General features: G+C 40.7%; 1 protein-coding gene across 5 annotated transcripts in view; it reads right to left on the bottom strand.

The window, feature by feature from the left end:
* LOC145509321 (uncharacterized) overlaps positions 1-25,019 on the bottom strand; it is a 403,057-nt gene that overhangs the window by 134,409 nt on the left and 243,629 nt on the right. For all 5 annotated transcript variants that reach the window (XR_014056003.1, XR_014056006.1, XR_014056008.1 and 2 more), the window contains one exon: positions 16,794-16,920. The gene's annotated coding sequence lies outside the window, so the exon portion shown is untranslated. Of the gene's footprint in view, positions 1-16,793; positions 16,921-25,019 lie in introns of those variants that run through there.

Raw genomic sequence — 25,019 nt, forward strand, 5'->3', positions numbered from 1 at the left:
TCTCAGGCCTGGCACATTACTCATTTTAGGTACCAATAAATTGCTATAATCAGGAGGTCAAAGATTACCAGAGTTGAATGGATTACAGGATTCTTTTTTTCAGATAAATTAAATGACTTTTTCAAGAACATAACTCTTTCACCTGATTCTCACATAGCCCTGAGGAGTGTGGGTGTTAATTTCAAAATGCATAAATATTTTTCTATTCTCGCTTCCTCCTTGGAGAGACAATTTGATGTCCTGGAAGGGCACAGACTGACATCAAACTCCCACCCTCAGTTCCAGTCCCCCTTATCAGTTATCTGCTCTGCAACCTTCAGCGGATCACTTACCCTGTGAGCCTCAGTTTTCCCAACTGCTGAGACTGTCAGTGATCTGACACATACGCACACAGTAGATAGACTGCAAAGAGCAACATCAGTTTTGCTTTTGCTTGTTGTTATTCCACAACTGTCTGCTGCCCGGGATAGTCCCCAGATTACACTCTGGGAAACTGGCAGCCGGAGTTAGGAAAGTACTAACTGAGTTCCCTGTAGGGGAGCCTGGACTTGCCTGCAGCACTTCGGTCTCTATCTCTTTGCTCCATTCATCTTTCAGCTGTGAGTGGATTTTCTTCTCTTAATATTAGTTTGGCTATTTTACCATGGACAAATCCCCCAGCTACATCTGTGTGTATAACCTAGTCTCTTTCAAAGGAGAAACAGTGCCCTTCCCCGATGAGAGAAAACACACTTTCAGAGGTGCTCTGAACTCTGTGTTATCACCTCCTGTCTTGTTTGCTTGATGGCAAAACTTAAGGTGTCTCATTTTGATTTTTTCTATTCCTTATCTCCCACCCAGAAAGAGCTCACCCAACACCTTCTGCTTCAGAAAAAATTGCTTTCTGATTCTGTGAAAACATTTACTCTCAAGCACACACCTCAGCCCTTCCTGTTTTTCTGAGCAGATAGTTCTTTTTGTTGCTTTTCAACCTTGGAGGAAAAATTCAGTGAATCTCAGCAAGCTGTAAATCCTGTCATTTGCGAATGCTTCCGATTGAGGTAAATGTAGAAGATGCTTATTGAGCACCCAAAATATACCGAGTACTATACTTAGAGTTTAAAGATAAATAGATCACAGACTCTCGCTCTCAAGTTCATACAGGAGACCAAAGTGATAATCATCACATGGCAGCGCCAAGAATGCCATGGTAGAGAGATGGGTCTCATTTTTACCCAGAGCCTTTTTATTTGATTATTTCTATCCTGCTCTGCTTCAGAAAAGATTTACACTTTTTCATGTTGATGTAACTTGCACGTGCCTCTTCAGAATTTTATATCCTTCCTAGTACATTTACTGCATTGTGGATGACTTTAGCTTATGTTTTACCTGTGCAAGAGAATAAGCACTGAAGCAGAGTTAGCCAGAACACTGACAAAATGCAGTCCTTCTATACCCATTTCCGAGAGAACATTAGGGAAGAAAGAACAATCCAGAAGAAAACACCCATGGCTGATGAGAACCTGCCAATAAGGTGACCGGATGGGAGCTGTTTCCACTGAGGAGAATACTATGGGAACACATCAGAGTTGGTGTGTGAGTTTTCTATCGTTACACAACAAATTACCACTGACTTTGCAGCTTTAAACAACAGCTGTTTATTATTACACTCTAAGTCAGAAGTCCATCCTGACTAAGCGGGTTTCTTTAACCAGGGTCTCACATTCAAGTTGTGAGATGGGTTGAGTTTCCTATTAGAAGCTCTGGGAGAAAAATCCACTTCCGAGCTCATTCAGGTTGTTGACAGAATTCGTTTCCTTGAGGTTGGGTGCCGGAGTTCCCATTTTCTGGCTGGCCGTTGGCCTCAAATCCTTACAAGTCGACTTTGCCTAATTTAAAGCCAAGCAGGAGACCATCTCTCTCCCAGGGAATCCATCTCCTGCTTCAAACCTCAGACATCAGGAAGAGCCCAGTCCCTTTTTTTCCTAATTCAGTGTATTTAAATTGAAACATAGTTGATTCACAATGTTGTGTTAGTTTCAGGTGTGCAGCACAATGATTATACACACACACACTCTTCAGATGTTTTTACCTTATGCATTACCACAAAATACCGATAGTTCCTATGCTATGTAATCAGTCCTTGTTAGTTATCTGCTTTATTTATATTAGCATGTATACATTAATCGCAACCTCCTAGTTTATCCCTCCCTGCTTTTCCCCTTTGATAACCCATAAGTTTGTTTTCTATATTTGTGGGTCTACTTCTGTTTCTAAATAAGTTCATCTGTATCTTTTTTAATTTTAGATTCCACATATAAGTGATATTTGTCATTCTCTGCTTGACATACTTCACTTATTACAATAATCTCTAGGTCTATCCAAGTTACTGAAAATGGCATTATTTCATTCTTTATGGTTGAATAATAATATTCTATTGTGTAAATATACCATGTCTTCTTTATCCATTCATCTGTCAATGGACATTTAGATTGCTTCCTTGTCTTAGCTATTGTAAACAGTGCTACAACAAACACTGAGATGCATGTATCTTTTTGAATTATAGCTTTCTTCAGAGGTATGTCCAGGAGTGGGATTTCAAGACCATATGTACTATGTGCTGTTACTTCAGTCGTGTCCAACTCTGTGTGATCCTGTGGACTGTAGACAGTCAGGCTCCTGTGCCCATGGAATTTTCCAAAGAAGAATAATGGAGTGGGTTGCCATTTCCTTCTCCAGGGGATCTTCCAGACCGAGGGATCTAACCCACATCTCTTAAGTCTCCTGCATTGGCAGGCAGGTTCTTTACCACTAGTGCCACCTGGGAAGCCCATATGGTAACTCCATTTTTAGTTTTTTCCAGTCCCTTTAAAGGAGTCATCAGATTATGGCATATTCACAAAAGGCAATCTCCCATTCTGAAAGTCAACATGCCATATGACATAAGCTCATCCTAGGAGTACTATCCCATCATATTCAGTTATATCCACACTCAAAATAAGAGGATTGTATAGCACATAGACACCAGGAGGAGGGAAACTTGAGGGCCATTTTAGTATGTCATCAGTCACAGCTGGGTTCCTCTTCTAGTATTGAGAGAGTCACACATCTTAAGGACTCTAGGTGAGGAAAGGCAGGTAATTGTGGACAGAGGACTGAGTGGGTTATAGGGTCTCAGAGACAGAAAAACATACCAAGAAGAATAGTACAGGAAATCTATGCACTTTTCAGATAAGAGATTATGCTGTCAGGATGAGAGATTAAGTTGAAGCAAGTATTCTCAAATGAATTAGAGCTCTTGGAGATGCAGGTTCGATCCCTGGGTCAGGAAAATCCCCTGGAGAAGGAAATGGCAACCCACTCCAGTATTCTTGCCTGGGAAACCCCATGGACAGAGGAGCCTGGCAGGCTACAGTCCATGGAGTCTCAAAGAGTAGGACACAACTAAAAACAGGCTCAACAGAAACTGAGATCTCTTTGCAAGAAAAAAGCAAAACAGGCTTTGGGGTCCCCATTCCAACAATCCACCAAGTATCCTCACAAGATGTTGTATTCAATTTAAAGTTGGAAATAAACATACACCTAGCCCTGGTGTCTAATCAGAAATGCACAAATTTAAGAAGAAACATTTGGAAAAAACTAAAAGGGGGGCAGGAGAGATACCTTCATGTGTTTGAAAGGCCATTGCAGAGATGAGGAAGCAGATTTATCAGCTAGTTCCAGAGACAGTGGTGTGCCAGCAAAGACATAACAACCAGCTGCCCCAAGATTCCCTGATCAACAGGAGCCTTTATAGATTCCTTTTTCATACTGTTCATGGGCTTCTCAAGGCAAGAATACTGAAGTGGTTTGCCAGTGCCCGCTACAGTGAGATAAAAATATAAGAAACAGAGACATAAGAAAGCCTTCCTCAGTGTTCAATGAAAAGAAAAACAGAGGAAAACAATAGAATGGGAAACAGCAGAGATTTCTTCAAGAAAATTAGTGATACCAAGGGAACATCTCATGCAAAGATGGGCTCAATAAAGGACAGAAATGGTATGGACCTAACAGAAGAAGAAGATATTAAGAAGAGGTGGCAAGAATACACAGAACTATACAAAACAGATCTTCATGACCCAGATGACCATGATGGTGTGATCACTCACCTAGAGCCAGACATCCTGGAATGTGAAGTCAAGTGGGCCTTAGGAAGCATCACTACAAACAAGCTAGTGGAGGTGATGGAATTCCAGTTGAGCTATTTCAAATCCTAAAAGATGATGCCATGAAAGTGCTGCATTCAATATGCCAGCAAATCTGGAAAACTCAGCAGTGGACACAGGACTGGAAAAAGTCAGTTTTCATTCCAATCCCAAAGAAAGGCAATGTCAAAGAATGCTCAAACTACCACACAATTATACTCATCTCACACGCTAGTAAAGTAATGCTCAAAATTCTCCAAGCCAGGCTTCAGCAATACGTGAAACATGAACTTCCAGATGTTCAAGCTGGTTTTAAAAAGGCAAAGGAACCAGAGATCAAGCTGCCAATGTCCGATGGATCATCGAAAAAGCAAGAGAGTTCCAGAAAAACATCTATTTCTGCTTTATTGACTACGCCAAAGCCTTTGACTGTGTGGCTCTCAATAAACTGTGGAAAATTCTGAAAGAGATGGGAATACCAGACCACCTTACCTGTCTCCTGAAAAATCTGTATGCAGGTCAAGAAGCAACAGTTAGAACTGGACATGGAACAACAGACTGGTTCTGAAGAGGGAAAGGAATACATCAAGGCTGTATATTGTCACCCTGCTTATTTAACTTATAAGCAGAGTATATCATGTGAAATGTCAGGCTGGAGGAAGCACAAGCTGGAATCAAAATTGCCAGGAGAAATATCAATAACCTCAGATATGCAGATACACCACCTTTATGGCAGAAAGTGAAGAACAACTAAAGAGCCTCTTGATGAAAGTGAAAGAGGAGAGTGAAAAAGTTCGCTTAAAGCTCAACATTCAGAAAACTAAGATCATGGCATCCGGTCCCATCACTTCATGGCAAATAGATGGGGAAACAGTGGAAACAGTGGCAGACTTTATTTTCTTGGGCTCCAAAATCACTGCAGATGGTGACTGCAGCCATGAAATTAAAAGATGCTTGCTCCTTGGAAGAAAAGCTATGACAAACATAAAGAGCATATTAAGAAGCAGAGACATTACTTTGCCAACAAAGTTCCATCTAGTCAAAGCTATGCTTTTTCCAGTAGTCATTTATGGGTGTGAGAGTTGGACCATAAAGAGAGCTAAGTGCTGAAGAACTGATGCTTTTGACCTGCGGTGCTGGAAAAGACTCTTGAGAGTCCCTTGGACTGCAAGTAGATCCAACCAGTCAATCCTAAAGGAAATCAGTCCTGAATATTCATTGGAAGGACTGATACTGAAGCTGAAAAAACTCCAATACTTTGGCCACCTGATGCAAAGAACTGACTCATTTGAAAAGACCCTGATGCTGGGAAAGATTGAAGGCAGGAGAAGGGGATGACAGAGGATGCAATGATTGAATGGCATGACCGACTTGATGGACATGAGTTTGAGCAAACTCCAGGAGTTCGTGATGGACAGGGAAGCCTGGCATGCTGCAGTCCATGGAGTTTCCCAGAGTTGGACACGACTGAGTGACTGAACTGAACTTACAGATTCCCTTCTTCTGAATAATCTCACTGTGGCAGATTTCAGCTCCAATCTGATGTCACACAGACTTATAAAGAGGGAAACTTCAGGGGAAAAACAACTGTGGAATTGGATTTTCACTGAGGGATTAAAAACATGGCACAGCTGGGCAATGGAACTGATTCAAAAACTAGGAGTTGCCAGTACTCTGCATAACTAGAGATCTTAATGCTGCCAGAGGTACCTATAAAATGAAACCTAATATTGGAAGGTTATAAAGATAGGGTGTGAAAATGGAAGGGTTAAAGGCATCTGCCAATTTCCCTTTCTCTCAACAGTATCTCCAGCAAGCTCTCTCTTACTTCAAGGTAAGACATCATCCCATCACTAGCTAAGGCACGGAGTCTGCAGGACTCTCTTGGTTAACGATCAAGGGTCATGTCAAAAGGACATCTCTGCTCTTTCCTACATCTGCAACCTCTAGGCACTGTCACCTTTTTCTGTTTCGACATTTTAGGCTGGGAATTTTCAAACTGTACTTTGTGAAAAATTACATTCTTGGCAATTTTCTTCACCACTGTCTCCCCAAGATTAGAACTATAAATAATAGAAAAACTTAATTACCAATGTCTTTCTTAAAAACAGTGTTTAGAGATGTAGTGTTTAAATCTCCATAAAATTACACCTTTGAAATTGCTTAATTGTGTTTTTCCTGCCAATTTAAATTGCTCATAAAAGGAAAGATTTTTAAATATATAGTTTCTAATTCTTTCCTTGACTCATCGCAGTAGCATTGCTTTTGCTCTAGAAGATAGCAGTGCTTGTACAAATACTGCCAACATCAGCAAATTGAGGTTAAGCCCACAGTGGTGTAGGAGGAAGAGGGAGGAAACACTTCAATCTCCTGGTTTGGTTTAATTTATGTCTAGTGGATAAAAAAAAAAGCCAACACCCACCTAAAAGTTTGGTTCTCACTCAAAATCTTGCAGTTAAGGCATGTAATAATAGTTATAAAAGGTTCATTAGATTTCCTTACAAAGATGTTGCTCTCTAGGGCACTGGGACCTGGCTTTCTCTTTAATTGTAATTATTACTGTATTAGGCTTATTTATTTGTATAATAAAAATAATCATTTGCATTTATACAATTCCTTTCTTCCTAGGAGCTCATTCTAATGAAGCATATCTCACTTGTACAAAAATATCCTATCACCTGTACAGACTTATGAGCCAGCAGTCTGGTAGACGTGTAACATCATAGAAATGTTCATTGAAAACTCTTTCCTTGTGTGCCTAACAGCCCAATCTGCAAATAGACTAGCTTCAAAGATACATTAAGTGCTATCTGCTTTCACAAAAAGGCCACCTTCCCAGGTTCTGTGAGCTACCATAACCAGCCAAGCAGTTATACTACATGCAAATTTACACACTTCTAGGGCAAGAAAGCAATGGAATAACTAAGAAGTACCGGGTGCTTTAAGAATGAGAATTTGTGACTGAAAAGAAATGCTAAAAAGTGTTTAAAACTTAGCCTCTGCTCCTCTGTGGAGTACATAAACTAGCAATTAGTATCTTGCTTGGTTTTAGTATATCACCTAAAGAAAGAAAGCATATTCTGGTAGTTCTCAGACCTGGTTGCCTTTTTTAGATGCACTCTGAAAAGACCCAGTGAGCTTTTTAAAAACCACAAATGCCTAGATCCAAAACCAAGAGACTGTGAATCAGTTGATCCTGATTTGTAAAACTACATCAGCATTTTTTCAAACTCCACAGGTGTTTAAGTTCACCTCAGTGTGGGTGATCATTGGTCTACTGGAAACAACACTGGATTGTTTTTGGTTGACCATTCACTAGCTATGTGATCTTAAGAGAAGCAGTATTTCTGGGCTATGGAATATTAGCCTGAAAATTAGATATTTGGATCAGAAAGAATATTCTTTCTCCCCTTGACACCTATGATTAAAAAATGAAGATGAACAGTTCTAAACATGAATTTTAATTCTCAATACATTTGCACTCAAGCATTTCCAGTAAGAAAATACTACAGGGGAACAAATAACTAAAGCAATCTTGAGAAAGAAGAATGGAGCTAGAGGAATCAAAATTCCTGACTTCAGACTATACTACAAAGCTACAGTCATCAAGACAGTATGGTATTGGCACAAAAAGAAAAATATAGACCAATTAGAACAAGACAGAAAGCCCAGAGATAAACCCATGCACTTATGCTGCTGCTGCTGCCGCTAAGTCGCTTCAGTTGTGTCCGACTCTGTGTGACCCCATAGACGGCAGCCCAGCAGGCTCCTCCATCCCTGGGATTCTCCAGGCAAGAACACTGGAGTGGGTTGCCATTTCCTTCTCCAATGCATGAAAGTGAAAAGTGAAAGTGAAGTTGCTCAGTTGTGTCCAACTCTTCACGACCCCATGGACTGCAGCCTACCAGGCTCCTCCATCCATGGGATTTTCCAGGCAAGAGTACTGGAGTGGGCTGCCATTGCCTTCTCCACATGCACCTATGGGTATACCTTATTTTTGACAAAGAAGGCAAGAATATACAATGGAGCAGAGAGTCTCTTCAATAAATGCTGCTGTGAAAACTGGATAGCTACATGTAAAAGAGTGAAATTAGAACACTTCCTAATACTATATACAAGGATATACTCAAAATGAATTAAAGATCTAACTATAAGACCAGAAACTATAAAACTCTTAGAGGAAAACATAGGCAAAACACACTATGACATAAATCACAGCAAGATCCTCTATGACCCACTTCCTAGAGTACTGGAAATAAAAACAAAAATAAACAAGTGGGGCCTAATTAAACTGAAAAACTTTTGCACAGATAATGAAACTATAAACAAGGTGAAAAGACAACCCTCAGAATGGGAGAAAATAATAGCTAATGAAACAACTGACAATGGATTAATTTCAAAAATATACATGCAGCACATGCAAAAAAATACCGGAAAAACAGCCCAATCAAAAAGTGGGAAAAAGACCTAAATAGACATTTCTCCCAATTAGACATCAGTTCAGTTCAGTTGCTCAGTCGTGTCCAACTCTTTGTGACCCCACAAACCGCAGCATGCCAGGCCTCCCTGTCCATCACCAACTCCCAGAGTTTACCCATACTCATGCTCATTGAGTCAGTGATGCCATCCAAACATCTCATCCTGTGTCGTCCCCTTCTTATCCTGCCCTCAATCTTCCCCAGCATCAGGGTCTTTTCCAATGAGTCAGCTCTTCGCATCAGGGGGCCAAAGGATTGGAGTTTCAGCTTCAACATCAGTCCTTCCAATGAACACCCAGGACTGATCTCCTTTAGGATGGAATGGTTAGATCTCCTTGCAGTCCAAGGGACTCTCAAGAGTCTTCTCTAGCAGCACAGTTCAAAAGCATCAGTTCCTCAGCTCTCAGCTTTCTTTACAGTCCAACTCTCACATCCATACAAGACTACTGGAAAAACCATAGCCTTGACTAGATGGACCTTTGTTGACAAAGTGATGTCTCTGCTTTTTAATATGCTATCTAGGTTTGTCATAACTTTCCTCCCAAGCAGTAAGCGTCTTTTAATTTCATGGCTGCAAATACAGATGGCTAATTAACACATGAAAAGATGTTCAACATCACTCATAATTAGAGAAATGCAAATCAAAACTACAATGAGACTACAATGAGAAACTACCTCACACCAGCCAGAATGGCCATCACCAAAAAACCTATAAACAATAAATGCTGGAGAGGAAGTGGAGAAAAGGGAATCCTCTTGCACTATTGGTGGGAATGTAAATTGATACACACACTATGGAAGCCAGTATGGAGATTCCTTCAAAAACTAGGAACAAAATCACCATATGACCCAGAAATCCCACACTATGAATATACCCTGAGGAAACCAAAACTGAAAAAGACACATGTACCCCAGTGTTCATTGCAGCACTATTTACAATAACTAGAACATGGAAGCAACCTAGATTTCATCAACAGATGAATGGATAAAGAAGAAGTGATATATATAAATATAGATATAGATATAGATATATAATGGAATATTACTCAGTCATAAAAAGGAATGCATTTGAGTCAATCCTAATGGGGTGGATGAACCTATATACAGAGTGAAATAAGTCAGAAAGAGAAAAACAAATATAGTATACTAATGCACATATATGGAATCTAGAAAGACAGTACTGATGAACCTGTTTGCAGGGCAGCAATGGAGACACAGACATAGAGAACAGACTTATAGACACAGGGCAGGGGGTGGAGGAAGGAGAGGGTGGGATGTATGGAGAGAGTAACATAGAAATATACATTACTATATGCAAAATAGATAGCCAATGGGAATTTGCTTTATGCCTCAGGGAACTCAAACTTGGGCTCTGTAACAACCTAGAGGGGTGGGATGGGGAGGGAAGTGGGAGTCAGGTTCAATAGGGAAGCGGACATAGGTATACCTATGGCTGATTCATGTTGATGTTTGGCAGAAACCAACACAATACTGTAAAGTGATTATCCTTCAATTAAAAATAAATAAATTTAATTTTAAAAAAATGAAAGAGACTACCACAGGGGGCAAGTATATCACAGGGATTTTACTCTCAAAAAACAAACTACACAAGCTATGTGGGAGACCAAAGAACGTGCTTTATTTTTTTTTTAGAAAAGGCACTTTCTACTTTGAATTATGACTAAGTATGCACAAAGGATCCTTTTAATGCTGCCCATGTCTTTAGAACCAGGATTCTAGTATAAAAGAAAAACTTCACTGGCTCAGTTAAATAGTGAGTTCAGTTCAGTTGAGTCACTTAGTCCTGTCTGACTCCACGGACTGCAGCACGCCAGGCTTCCCTGTCCATCACCAACTCCCGGAGTTTGCCCAAACTCATGTCCGTCGAGTTGGTGATGCCATCCAACCATCTTATCCTCTGTCATCCCCTTCTCCTCCTGCCTTCAATCTTTCCCAATGGTCTTTTCAAATGAGTCAGTTCTCTGCATCAGGTGGCCAAAGTATTGGAATTTAAGCTGCAGCATTGGTCCTTCCAATGAATATTCAGGACTGATTTCTTTTAGGATGGACTGGTTGTATCTCCTTGCAGTCCAAGGGACTCTCAAGAGTCTTCTCCAACACCACAGTTCAAAAGCATCAATTCTGCGGTGCTCAGCTTTCTTTATGGTCCAACTCTCACATCCATACATGACTACTGGAAAAACCATAGCTTTGACTAGATGGACCTTTGTCAGCAAAGTAAAGTCTCTACCTTTTAATATACTGTCTAGGTGGGTCATAGCTTTTTTCCCAAGGAACAAGCATCTTTTAATTTCATGGCTGCAGTCACCATCTACACGGCAGCCTTTATTCAAGACTACTGCATAGAGGAGCAAGAAGAAACAACTCTGGTTATTTTTAGGATCTGGGATGAGCTAATGGAAACGTACTAGAGTACTAGGCAGAGAAACTGGTCCATAGAGTTAGGCCATCTGTGTTTGCTAACTGGCACCTATAGAATTCAGGCTCCCACCCTCTCAGAGAGACACAGAGATAGCGGTGCTGTCTCTTTCAAGGATTACATTTCAAAGGGATGGTCCTTAAAAAGACACAAGGAAGCTGTGGTACATATACACAATGGAATATTACTCAGCCATTAAAAAGAATACATTTGAATCAGTTCTACTGAGATGGATGAAACTGGAGCCCATTATACAAAGTGAAGTAAGCCAGAAAGAAAAACACCAATACAGTATACTAATGCATATATATGGAATTTGAAAGACGGTAACGATAACCCTATATGCGAGACAGAATAAGAGACACAGATGCATAGAACAGTCTTATGGACTCTGAGGGAGAAGGTGAGGGTGGGACGTTCTGAGAGAATAGCATTGAAACATGTATATTATCATATGTGAAACAGAACACCATTCCAGTTTTGATGCATGAGACAAATGCTCAGGGCTGGGGCAATGGGATGATCCAGAGGGATGGGATGGGGAGGGAGGTGGGAGGGGAGTTCAGGATGGGGAACACATGTAAACCCAGGGCTGATTCATGTCAATGTATGACAAAAGCCACTACAATATTGTAAAGTAATTATTCCCCAACTAAAATAAATAAATTTATTAAAAAAAAGAAGACACTGATGAGCTGTAGAAAATTCTCATCTCAAAGGATCAGAGACAGAATTTGTAATTGCAATTTTCTATAGTACATGCACTAAGAAAAAGGAAGTCAGGGCCTAAAGTCATGAAGAAATCTGTGTAAAGTTTAATCAAGCTGAGAGGAATAGTAAGGTCTTCTTGTTTACCAGCTCACTGCTTCAATTCTTTCTTATCAATGGAACTGAAATTCCCACAGCTGTATGGTCTTCTCACCTCTTGGCTGTTTAGGCGATGAGCTCTCATAGCTCATCAATTCTAAGTCACAGGTTTGTTTTTTTTTTTCACATTTTCAACTTTTCCAAATTTGGGATATTGTTTTATTATCATTGTTGGCCAGCAGTAGTAATGACAAATCAAATGGCCTAACTTGCCTGTCTTCAAAAAGGCTAAACTAAGTTGTTTACTGTTGAAACAGAATCATTTTGTTGAAATGAGCCATAGCATGGAAATCTGGTATTATTTGGGAAGCAAATATTTACTGCTAAAGTGAAAATGCTAGTCACTCAGTCGAGTCTGACTCTTTGTGACCCCTAGACTGTAGCCCACCAGGCTCCTCTGTCCATGGCATTCTCCAGGCAAGAATCCTGAAGTTGGTAGCCATTAAAGCTCAACGTTCAGAAAACTAAGATCATGGCATCTGGTCCCATCACTTCATGGGAAATAGATGGGGAAACAGTGGAAACAGTGTCAGACTTTATTTTTTGGGGCTCCAGAATCACTGCTGATGGTGACTGCAGCCATGAAATTAAAAGACGCTTACTCCTTGGAAGGAAGGTTATGACCAACCTAGATAGCATATTTAAAAGCAGAGACATTACTTTGCCAACAAAAGTCCGTCTAGTCAAGGCTATGGTTTTTCCAGTGGTCATGTATGGATGCGAGAGTTAGACGGTGAAGAAAGCTGAGCGCCGAAGAATTGATGCTTTTGAACTGTGGTGTTGGAGAAGACTCTTGAGAGTCCCTTGGACTGCAAGGAGATCCAATCAATCCATCCTAAAAGAGATCAATCCTGGGTGTTCATTGGAAGGTCTGATGTTGAAGTTGAAACTCCAATATTTTGGCCACCTCATGCGAAGGGTTGACTCATTGGAAAAGACCCTAATGCTGGGTAGGATTGGAGGCGGGAGGAGAAGGGGATGACAGAGGATGAGATGGTTGGATGGCATCACCGATTCGATGGACCTGGGTTTGGGTAGACTCCAGGAGTTGGTGATGGACAGAGAGGCCTGGCGTGCTGCAATTCATGGGGTCGCAAAGAGTTAGACACGACTGAGCGACTGAAATGAACTGAACTGAACTGAACCTTCTCCAGGGGATCTTCCTGAGCCAGGGATTGAATCTGGGTCTCTTGCACTGCGGGCAGATTGTTTACCCCCTGAGTAATGACTGAAACTCCCCATTTTCTTATGTCAACTACAAACTGGCTCTTGCAAAGAGCATTTGCCAGTGACTGGATGACAACAAGAGCATCCGTCATCTGCCTCTGAGGAAACTGAATCCTGTGCTGCTGCAGCTGCCGACTTTCAACATGCCCGGAGGGGGAATCAGCGTGGAGAGTGAGGCACTCTGTGCTCCAAGGAAACTGGTGGAATAGGTCTTTAGATAGATATTTTCAGGAACTGATGTTATGACCCATATCCTTGCATCTCTTCATATCTAGAAAACACTAAATTCCTTCATGATGACATCAGCTCCTGGTGACTAGCGTGAAACCTTTTGTAAAGTACGTGCTTGACTGCACTGAACTCCTTCTTCTCCCAAATCTTATATATTGACATCCCCCACTGCCTCTCTGGAGCAATCCCTCAAAACTACCTGAGGTGCTGTCTCCCCAGCTGCAATCCTCATTTTGCCCCAAATAAAACTTAACTCGCAACTCTCACATTGTGTATCTTTTTAGTCAACATCTTACTAGACAACAAACACGTTCTTTGGATGGAGACAAAACCAAGATGTAGATTAAACTGTATTATTCTGTTATTGGTACACGGGCAAAAGACTGTGACTCCCAAGTGCCCAGCAATAAAATAAAAGCAGAAGAAATTCCCAGAACTATCAAAAGGACCAGATACAAGTCAAAGCTACAGAAGGCTAGCATTATATTCTCTCAGTGATCTATTAACATAATATGGTGCATCTTAGAATCAATGGAGTCTTAGATTTAAGAAAATACGATAGCTTTTCCTAGTTATAACTGCTCAGCCTAAACCAAGTGTGCAGTCCATTATATTTGCCCCTCCCCGAAAGCAAAATTATTGAATCTGTATTCCTTTTGAACACAAGGTATCTTAAGCAAGGTACAATTTAGAACAACATTCAAAGAAAAACATACCATTCCTGTGATTTCCAAGTGTTATTTATCCCTTCCTAACCTTACCCCTCTTTTTATCATTTTACTTTAAAGAGATTTTGTACCTCTGCCTCTCAAAGCGTTGAAAAACGATAAGCCCCACCATTGCTCTGTACCATGTCTTGACGTCAGCTCTAATTACCAGCGTGAGAGAGTTTTCTGTGTATTCTTCAGAACTCAAGCCTCAAAACTGCCTATGCCATCTTTTCATGAAAAAGAACTGCTTCATGTGGGTTTATAGTGAGGAAAATTCATTGATTCAGCAAAGCCACAAGCAGATAATGACTTTAGTTTCCTTAACTTAATCCCAAAGGAAGGTGGTAAAAAGCAAGCTGAATTTTCTTTAACAACAACAACAAAAAATGCCCTCATTCAAATTCTAGTGAAATAATCCTTAAAGTGCCTGAAGTGAAGGACCCTAAGGGAATCATTAGCAGCTTGTCAGTGGCTGCCTTATGCGGAAAATGGTTGGAAACTGTCTGCTGCAACAGGGTTGGAAGCTCTCAAAGATCTTCAGAGGACATGGGCCTTTGTCCTCTGAGGAATTCCCCAGAATGAAAAGTGTAACAGAGCCATGTAGCTAAATCTAACTCTGTAGCCCCAACAGCTGCCTCTCAGGGGATTAGTAGGTCACAGTGGCTACTGCAATATTGGCTCTTTCTGAAGTCTTAATACTTCCTTGGAACTGAATCAACGTTGAATGGGGTCCTCCATGATACACTTGTGGATGGTCTTCGGCAGTCTACTAATCTTACAAACTCTAAAATGCTTGCTCTTGTATTCATGTGCAAGCTTTGAAAACAAGGCAAAAATCAGTTCGGTGACAAGAGCACTCTATTTGGAGACCAAACAATTGGGTTCAAGTCCTGACTCTGTTACTACCTGAACTTGCTTAAGATCTCAGTTTCACTAAGTAAAAACTGTGAAAGGCTGTTCAGAAAATCAAATGTGATCAAATGGATAATGTACTTTATCAACAATAAAAGCATCTACCAACATTCCATGCTGTAGAATTGTCACAATGAATGCCACCATACTTTTCCTCACCTGAGCCACAATACCAGACATAAAGAGGTTAAATGTGTGCAATCGAAAAAGATGCTCTTTACAATAGAAATCACATCCTTTATGGTTAGTATAATAGCCCACACCATCTTATGTTGGATTTCCTGAGAAAATCTTTCAAAAATTGTTAGAAGATACTAAGAGATTTAGGCAAAGACTTAGAGCTGTAAAGGAATAAATGGACAACAATGAACAGCTACTTCACAAAACGGAGATGTGGAGAGGACTGTTTACAGCATCGTGCTCCCGCTAAGATTATCTTAGAGTGACACTTGAATTGTTTGCTCACCCATTTTACATCATTACTGAACAGTTTGAGGCCACGATTCCTGAGGGGCACTTAAACCATAAATGTCATGTTGTCAAAATCCTTAATGTAACCTAGTCCCTTAAATGTGTTTCCTTTCTTCTTGAGAAACTGCTTGCATTTTAAGTACTGATGCATTTCCAGTCTAGATAGGATGATTCCTGCATATTCTTTGGGACCCTAAGACCCAGGGTCTATCTCTTTTCTCTCTGAGACACTCCGCCCCTACTAGGGGACCACGGTGCTTACTTGTTTTCTCCGAAAAGAATCATAATACCATTAGCAGAGGTACTATGTCCTGAGGACTGAGTACAGACGGAAGCATTGGATCAAATGATATGATGTCTATAGACATGTTTTGCAAAGTTCTGGGTTAATAACAGCCAGTAGTTATTATATTCTGACTGTTAGGCATTATACGAAGGTGCTTTAATGCATTATTTAAATCAAGCCTCATATGGAAGGTTCATAACAATATGATAACAATATAATACCCCAATAGTATTATTATGCTAATTTTACAGAAAAGACTGGTAAGGAACAGAGAACCTCAGTGACTTGCCCACAGAAACAGACAAATTATTAAAGGAGAGAATTTCGCTAAGGCAGTCAGCCTCAGAATCCAAGGTCTCAAAAATCTTATATTCCACTAAGAACAACTGGATGTTTCTCATGATGGAGCTCTTAGTGAAATTGTCTCCCTTGGTGGGACAATTCCTAAATATCCTGCCGGTTTCAGCTTAAATGTGCCTTCCTGGAGGTTTTCCCCAGTCCCCCTGACAAGGACAAATCCTTCTTTTCTAATACACTCTACTTCTCCATAGTATTTACACTGTATTTAACTAATTCTCGGCTAGCTCTTTTTATATCTCATCCTGCAAGTGGCTCCCAGACTGCAAGGTGGTGCTCCATCAGAATTAAAGGAGAGAGTCAGTCAGAAAGCTCTTAAGCTTTAAAAACTCCCTGGCTGCCACTGAAGCTTGAAAACTGGGAGAAACACAAAAGGGCCACGGCAGAACCATCATTCTCCTGCATATATAGCAGGGGACTTGTTTCAGGAGGTTTAGGGGGCCTCACAGCACCTGTCACAGCTAGATTTTCTTTTTTTTTTTTCCCAGCAAAACTAAAAAGTTATACAATCTCTGAGCATCCTGCCAGATTCAACTTTTTTCTGTAAATCTACAGACATGAAAACCTCTTTGCCACGTGAAAGAAGAAAAGTGTGAAAACTCTTCTCTGTTAAACCAGTTCAAATTAATTAAAATTAGTGGAAAAACTCACAGATCTGAAGATGTTCACTGTTGGCTATAACTTATGAGTGTAAAAGTTTTCTATTCCATGCATCTTGATCCAAGCCATAAGCACTGAAAGCAGTCAGTTGAAGGTCAAATAAAAATTGAAGCAAAATCTAAAACAGAAAAAAGTATGATGCAGTACATTAGAAATGTTATTTATCTAAATTTTTAAAATTAAGAGCATTCCCCTTATATTCATAGCAGTACTATTTACAATAACCAAGACATGGAAACAACCTAAATGTCCATTGACAGATGAATGGATAAAGATGTGGTACATATGTATGATGGAATATTACTCAGTCATTAAAAAGAATGAAATAATGCCATTGTCTGCAACATGGATGCAACAAGAGATTATCATACTAAGTAAGTCAGAAAGAGAAAGAAATACTATATATCACTTTTATATGTAGAATCTAAAACATGACACAAATGAACTTACCTATGAAATAGAAATAGAAACTCACAGACAGAGAACAGACTTATGGTTGCCAAGGGGAAGGGTAGGTGGGGGAGGGGAGGATTGGAAGTTTGAGATTAGCAGATGCAAATTATTATATATAAGATGAATAAACAACAAGGTCCTACTATATAGAACAGAAACTATACTCAATATCCTGTGATACAGCATAATAGAAAATATTTTAAAAAAGAATGCGTGTGTGTATACATATACACACACACATATGTGTATACATACACACACACACACACACATACATATCAGTTCAGTCACTCAGTCATGTCCGACTCTTTGTGACCCCCTGAATCGCAGCACACCAGGCCTCCCTGTCCATCACCAACTCCCAGAGTCTACCCAAACCCATGTCCATCAAGTTAGTGATGCCATCCAGCCATCTCATCCTCTGTCGTCCCCTTCTCCTCCTGCCCCTAATCCTTCCCGGCATCAGGGTCTTTTCCAATGAGTCAACTCTTCACATGAGGTGGCCAAAGTATTGGAGCTTCAGCTTCAACACCAGTCCTTCCAATGAACGCCCATGACTGATCTCCTTTATGTATGTATGTATAACAGAATCACTTTGCTGTATACCATAAATTAACATGACATTGCAAATCAACTACAATTAAAAGAAAAACTTCCCTTACTGGCTCAGATGGTAAAGAATCTGCCTGCAATGCGGGAGACCCAGGTTCAGTCCCTGGGTCAGGAAGATCCCCTGGAGAAGGGAATTGCAACCTGCTCCAATATTCTTGCCTGGAGAATTCCATGGACAGAGAAGCCTGGTAGGCTACAGTCCATGGGGTTGCAAAGAGTCAGACATGACTGAGCAACTAATGCTAATTAAAACTAAAAGAAAAACAACAACCCCTCAACAAAAAGAAAAAAAAATTAATACATAAAGTTCCAGTTTAAACAATGGAAAGCTAGGTAAACAACTAGAACCAGAGTAAAATTGGAAATTTTTAGCTAACATCAAGCAGGAAAGAAAATATTTTTAAACTTAATATTTGTAACAAACCTGTAGTCATATTCATGTAAGTTACTTCTCTCCTTAGTGAATTATGAACTAAGAAACACTATTAAATTATGAATGGCTAAAAACCATGGAAGGAAATGGTTTCAAAAAGCTTTAAAATATTTTATCCAAGTATTTTAATAAATTTCTTATTCTGAATGTAAAGAGAGGCATAGTTTTTATCAATATGTTCTCCTATATTACTAACTATATGTTGGATGACTATTTAAAGAGTATTGCTTTAAGGATGCCAGATCATTAGACTGCTTCTGATGCAGTCACATCTAAGTTTCATTCTGAACATGTATATCTGAATACACACCCACAAGCACATGTTACAAAATTTTTAAGATTACTTTCAGTCTGCACCATTTTGATTTTTTGAAGCACAGCACCAACGAGACAGCAAAGTGGCTCTTCCTTAAGAGATATTCTGGCTCGACTGATAATAGGAAATGTCAAACCTTGAAAGTTAATCAGGTTATTCTGCTGTAACAGTTTGGGCTCAGATGAGCATCTCAGTGTTTAAGGTTCCAAGGTCCACCTGTTTATCACCTAGCCTCATTTTTCACTCATGGTAGAATGCTTTCAGAAGGCTTTAGAAATCTCTCTAGTGGGAAGCAAGTAGTACCTCTGATCATTTTTTAGAAAACAAAACTCTTTTCTAAATAAGTTACAAATCACCCTCAATAAGAGGTGCACAAATTATTCAACTAAAATACCTCATATGCCAGTTCAGTTCCTGAACCCAGCTATAGGAATGCTAATGATTGAGAACCATTTTCATGGGAGGCAAGGATCCTTACAATTTCTGGAAATGTCAACTATTTCGTCACTCCTTGACTCATGTATTAAATGAAAAAAGAAGATGGACGGATGGAGAAGAGAAGGATGAAGGGGGGGGAAGGAAACAGGAAAAGGAAGGAAATACAACAGCAATGAAACCAAGAAGGAAGAAAAGAAGAGAAGGCAGACAGATATTTGTGTAGATAGAAAAACAGATTAAAATCTACTTGGTAAAAGTATGTTCAGAGAAAATAAGAAAAAATATATATATATTTACAATGTCATCTAACAGTTCTCTTGAAAAAATCTGGAGTTACTGCTTGTGAACTGGACCTATTTCAGTCATCATGGGAACCTGGTATCTGACTTTGGACTGATTTGGGACCTTAAAATTGAGAGTCAGGTTTTCAGAGAATCAGCATAAGCCCCTGTATTTCTAAAATATCATTGTAACAAGCGTGTTTATCCCACCTGATTTTTCATCTTGCATGTCAGGACTCACTATGGATGAAATATTTTCCTTCCCTTAAAGAAACTTGTAACACTGAGAATGATATGGCATCATAGTTAAAAGCTCAGGTTTTGGAGTCAAACAGAACACTGAAATATTGGACCTCTCTTGATTTATCTTTCTGTGTTTTAGCTTCCATTTTGAGGATAAAAGAATGATAATTGATCTTAGAGATTTGTTGTGAAAATTAGATAAGATATATATTCAAAACTCTTAGCATGACATCTGGTACATAAACAAAGCTCAGTAAATGGTAAGTTCTGCCAAAAAATAAATGGCAGGTATATGTTTATTAGCATGGCATTTACTTATACATAGAAGAAACCAAAAATAACTTAGTAACCATTGTTAATTGCACTTAGCAAAAACAGTATCAGGATTCATACAAGAAAGAAGAAGGGGAGAAGGAAAACCCACAAGCAGTTTAAAAACAGTAAATTTTGGATAAAGTGATAATTAGCTAAAAAGAGGGGCTAATCAAGGTGTTCTATTCTTTAGGCAGATGGATGAGCACCAAAGAAAACGTGAGTATTTTAATAAGTTCTCCAGGAGAGCATAACCGTTTAGCTGTAGGCTGGGGATCAGGACACCTGAATGTATGACATCTACTTGTGTCTTTTGTTAGCACCTTCATGTATGCTATACAAGGTCTATACCATCTTCCTGACCAAAATCTCTTTCTCTACTTTAAATTCTAAATGCATTCCTGTTATGCTAGCTTATGGTGCTCTGTGCTTTTCTTGGCAGTACTCAACTCCTCTTGTAATTATAAATTTGCTTTTTGGTTGATTAGGGGCTGGCTGTCTTTGCCCACATCCACAAGAACACGGATCTTTCCTGCTTTATTTCTGGCCATCTGCTCGGCATGTAGCACAGCATGTGACACATAGTAGGTGTACACAGTGAGGAGGGAAGGAAGGGAAACAACAGTTACGCAAACAAACAGGCAGACACAATCTGCAACAAGACAGGTGAAAACAAACAGGCAGCACAATCTGCAACAAGACAGGTGAAATAAAAGTGCTGTGATAACCTGGATTTTGTGAGAGGGAATTAAAGAAAGCTTCAAGGCAGAAGTGCCATTTTATCCAAGCCTTCAAGCATGGGTAGAATTTAAACACTCCCACTGGGGAAGTATGGGACATGGCATAAAGTATGTCTCAGTTTCTCTAGAACATAAGGTCTCTGAGGGGTGATGTAAGAGTTGAGGCTGGAAAGGTGTGGCAGGCATGTCAGACCAAGCCATCTGACAGTGAGGAGCCCCTGGGGGGTTAAGGTTGGAAATGAGACACACTTGGATGTGTGCTTTAGAAATTCAAGTTTGGTAAAGCGTAAAAGCTGAACATGACGGGGAAAAGAAATCTGACACAGGAAGGTGGCTTAATATGGACTAAGTTATTCTGTTATTTCTGTAACAGTAGAGGAGTTCTATGTGCACAGGCAAATAGCCTACCAAACATTCTGAGTTTACTTGATTTAGACAAATGATGATGATGCTCAATTCTTCGAGGAATTTTCCATGAAACAAAATCACCAAGATGAATAATTAGAATATATTGAAAACTATTCAAGCCTTTTCTATACATGCATTTATCTATGTCTGGCTGGCATGCAAATGAGAACTTCTACTCAAAATCTAGGGAATTAAATTATGGACTTCACAAAGAGCAGATACACCTCCAAAGAGCCATGGAGGTCACAAATATGCAGACCTCTTTATTTAAATTAGGAAGGCAGGTGAATCCTATTTTGATTTCCAAGTTTATGTGTCTAATAATAGTAGCATTCACTGTGTTGTTTGGATGGTCTAAGCATGTGCATGAGTGCTCAGTCATGTCCAACTTTTTGCAACCCCAGGGACAAGCTATGGATACCTCTGACTCCCTGGGGGCAGAAAATGCCACCTGGAAGGAGGAAATGGAGCTGAGGTGAGGTCAGAACCTAGTAGGTTGCCTGCCAGGCTCCTCTGTTCATGAAATTTTCTAGGCAAGAACACTGAAGTGGGTTGCCATTTTCTTCTCCAGGTTATCTTTCCAACCCAGAGGTCGACCACATCTCTCACATCTCCTGCAATTTTCAGGCAGATTCTTAACCATTGAACCATCTGCTCTAAGTCCAGAAGAAGGGCACTGGATACATCAACTGTCATATAAGGGAGGTATATTAGTCAGGGTTCTCTAGGAAATAAACAACCTACATACCTAAGGAATTGGCTTATGGGATAGTGGAAGCTGAGAAGTCACACAACCTGCCCTCCACTAGTTGGAGACTCAGGAAAGGTGATGGTGAAGTTCAAGAGCAGAGAGCTGGCAGGCCCATGGCTTAATTCCAGTCCAAGCCTGAAGCCCTGAGAACCAGGAGCACTGACAGAGTGAGTCCCAGTCAGGGCAGAAGACCCGAGACTCAGATCATGCAGCAGGTGGAGAGAATTCAACTTTCTTCCACCTTTCTCTCCTAGGTGGGTGCTCAGCAGGTGAAGTGATGCCCAATCACATTGGAGAGGGTCATCTGTTTTAGTCAGTTCACCAGTTCTAATGCTCATCTCTCCCAGAAACACCCTCATAGACACCCAGAAAAATTGTTTAGCCAGATATCTGAGTATTCCATGGCCCAGATAAGTTGCTACATAAAATAAACCATCACAGAAGTTATGTTTTTTCCACCTTTCAGATGATTTGATGAGATTTTAGAGGTTACAAAGCCTGTAATTGGTCATGTAGACCTCTTTATTGGCAGGTCCAAGACTATAACTCAGTATTTCTAATAGGGTCTTTACATACTCCTTAGCCTAGAGGCTCTTTCCCTTGCCTGGTAAACAACTCCTTTAATATTTTTAAAGTTGTTTTTTTCCAAAACCAGCTTGTCATGAATTCTCTTAAATTCACACACACACACACACACACCTGTCCCCACCCCACCTTCCCTGTCCCCACATCCATCTCTCCATCCTAGGTTGTGATCTCACCATCACCATCCTCCTCAGCTCTATTTCCTCTTTCCAAACGGCATTTTCTGTCTCCTGGAGTCCCAGGTAGCCACAGCTCGCTGAGCTTCCTCATCCTGCCCATCCCTGATGTGGTCCTGCCCTGGACCATCTGTCCTGTTCCCACCCCCACCTGCTCCTTCTCCATCTTCACTCCCACAGGCAGCTGGCTGCTTCACTGTCACCAGGGCAGATATGACAGTAGAACCTTGTCACATCACCCTTCTACGCAAAAGGTTGTGATGGGGATGGGTGGCAGCGACAGACAGTGAAGGCTCTGGATGTAAAGGTAGGAACACCAGAGAAGCCAAAGGAGGGCCAGGCTGCAGCTGCAACCAAGGAGGCGGCGGCCAAGATGGCAGCTGCAGAGGAAAGGGTGGCTGAGATGAGGTCCCACGCTAAGTTCTGAGAGCATTCCTGCTCTAACGGGACTGACATTCTAGGGGAAAAGAGACAGGAGATTTATGTAAAATTTATAGCAGTATGCCCTGAGGCAATTTCACCCTGGTGTAGTGATGGACCTCCTCCCACTGCAGAGGGTAGAGGGTCTGATGTAACTACACCAGGCAATAATTAAACCAAAATAAAGACTTTCAGACAAACATAACACTGAGAAAATTCATGATCAGAAGATGTGGACTACAGAGATGTTCAATTCCTCAGATAGTGGGAATATGATATCAAGCAAAAAGTCTTCACATCTGCACAAAGAAATCAGGAGAGTTACAAAGGAAGCTTTTTAAAAAAGTAAAAATTCACTTGGCTTTAGCATTCTGGGTTGAAGGTTGTTTTTCTTGCAATATTTCAGAGACTTTGTTCCATCAGCTTCCATGTGCATTTCCATTGTCTCTCACACACACACACAAAATTATATATACCACTGGTCACAAGCCAGACAGGAGTCTCCTAGTAGACTCTTTTGTTTTATGGCTGGTTATATAACTGCACATACTACAGCAAAATCATTTCATTTTAATGAAGAGGTAGAAACACTTTAAATTGCTTCTGGTGCAGTTATTAACAAAGAATGCTTAAAAACAGAACAACTGACTTTCACTGGATGCATTTTAAACATCTCTGCAATCTGTACGCGTTATGCCATGTATCCTACATGGAAGGTGGATACTATTATTAGTTCTGCTTTCACCTGAGGAAGCTGAGTCTCTAGGTCAGTTTTCACTGATCTGTTGAAGTTTAAACTGGAGTTAAGCCTGGATCTCTTTGGCTTCAAAGGGCAAAGTGAGAACAGCACTCAAATGCCCATGTGATATTTAGCATTTCCCAGCCCTAGGTTTTTGTTTGTTTGTCCAAATTAAGATTTCTAATGTGTCTAAAGGGCCAGCAGTGGCACTATGCCTGACAAACCCAGGGGGGAATAAAAAAGTAAAGACAGAGGAGTTTACAGTTTCTGTGACTGCACCAAATGTGGGCCACATTTAGAAAATTTGATTAGATAAACTCCTTCTGGAGAGAAAATGCCTTCTATCAAATATAGCTCAAAAATTGGTGGCTGAATTGATACTTTCAAACTGTGGTGCTGGAGAAGACTCTTGAGAGTCCCTTGGACTCCAAGGAGATCCATCCAGTCCATCCTAAAGGAGATCAGTCCTGGGTGTTCATTGGAAGGACTGATGTTGAAGCTGAAACTCCAATCCTTTGGCCACCTGATGCGAAGAGCTGATGCACTGGAAAAGATCCTGATGCTGGGAAAGATTGGAGGCAGGAGGAGAAGGGGATGACAGAGGATGAGTTGGCTGGATGGCATCGCCGACTCGATGGACATGGTTTTGGGTGGACTCAGGGTGTTGGTGATGGACAGGGAGGCCTGGCATGCTGCGGTTCATGGGGTCACAAAGAGTCGGACACGACTGAGTGACTGAACTGAACTGCCATTTCGAGGAAAGGGAACGTGAAGTGCAAGGAGATCAGAGGCTCCACCTAAGGTCCCCTGGCCAGTGAGGACTAGACGCAATTCCTGCCCTATGAGCTGTATCTAGTATCATTTCCCCAATGGCTCACTGCTCCTCTGGCACTTGTCACTGAACTGCAGCTCTCCAAAGGGAATGGAAATGAAGATCTTTCCAAGAAAAGGGATTTCTTGATTTGGAGCCAGTAGTGGTGTGTGTTTTGACTGCTACAGAAACTTTCTGTAGCATTACAGTTGAAAAACACACTCCTGCCAACCTTTATTGTGACAGCTGAGTGGAAGGAAAGACCTTTGAATTGGAGGTAACAGAGGAGCCAGGAAAATTTAAACTAGGATAAGTTAGGTTGCTGACGTCAGGGAGACACTAGAGCATAAGCAGGATGCTGGAGAGAATGTTCCATTCAATTGGCTGGTCAAGTAGACAATGCTGTTCTGTCTCCTCTGAGACACGGAGGCTGCGGAGACCTGTCCCTTGGAGGGTGGCCAGGCCCACAGGCCCTGAAGCTAGAGGTGTACTTTCCTGT

Source organism: Giraffa tippelskirchi, chromosome 1, assembly GCF_054371585.1.
Source record: "Giraffa tippelskirchi isolate mGirTip1 chromosome 1, T2T-mGirTip1v1.2.pri, whole genome shotgun sequence".
Classification (NCBI taxonomy): domain Eukaryota; kingdom Metazoa; phylum Chordata; class Mammalia; order Artiodactyla; family Giraffidae; genus Giraffa; species Giraffa tippelskirchi.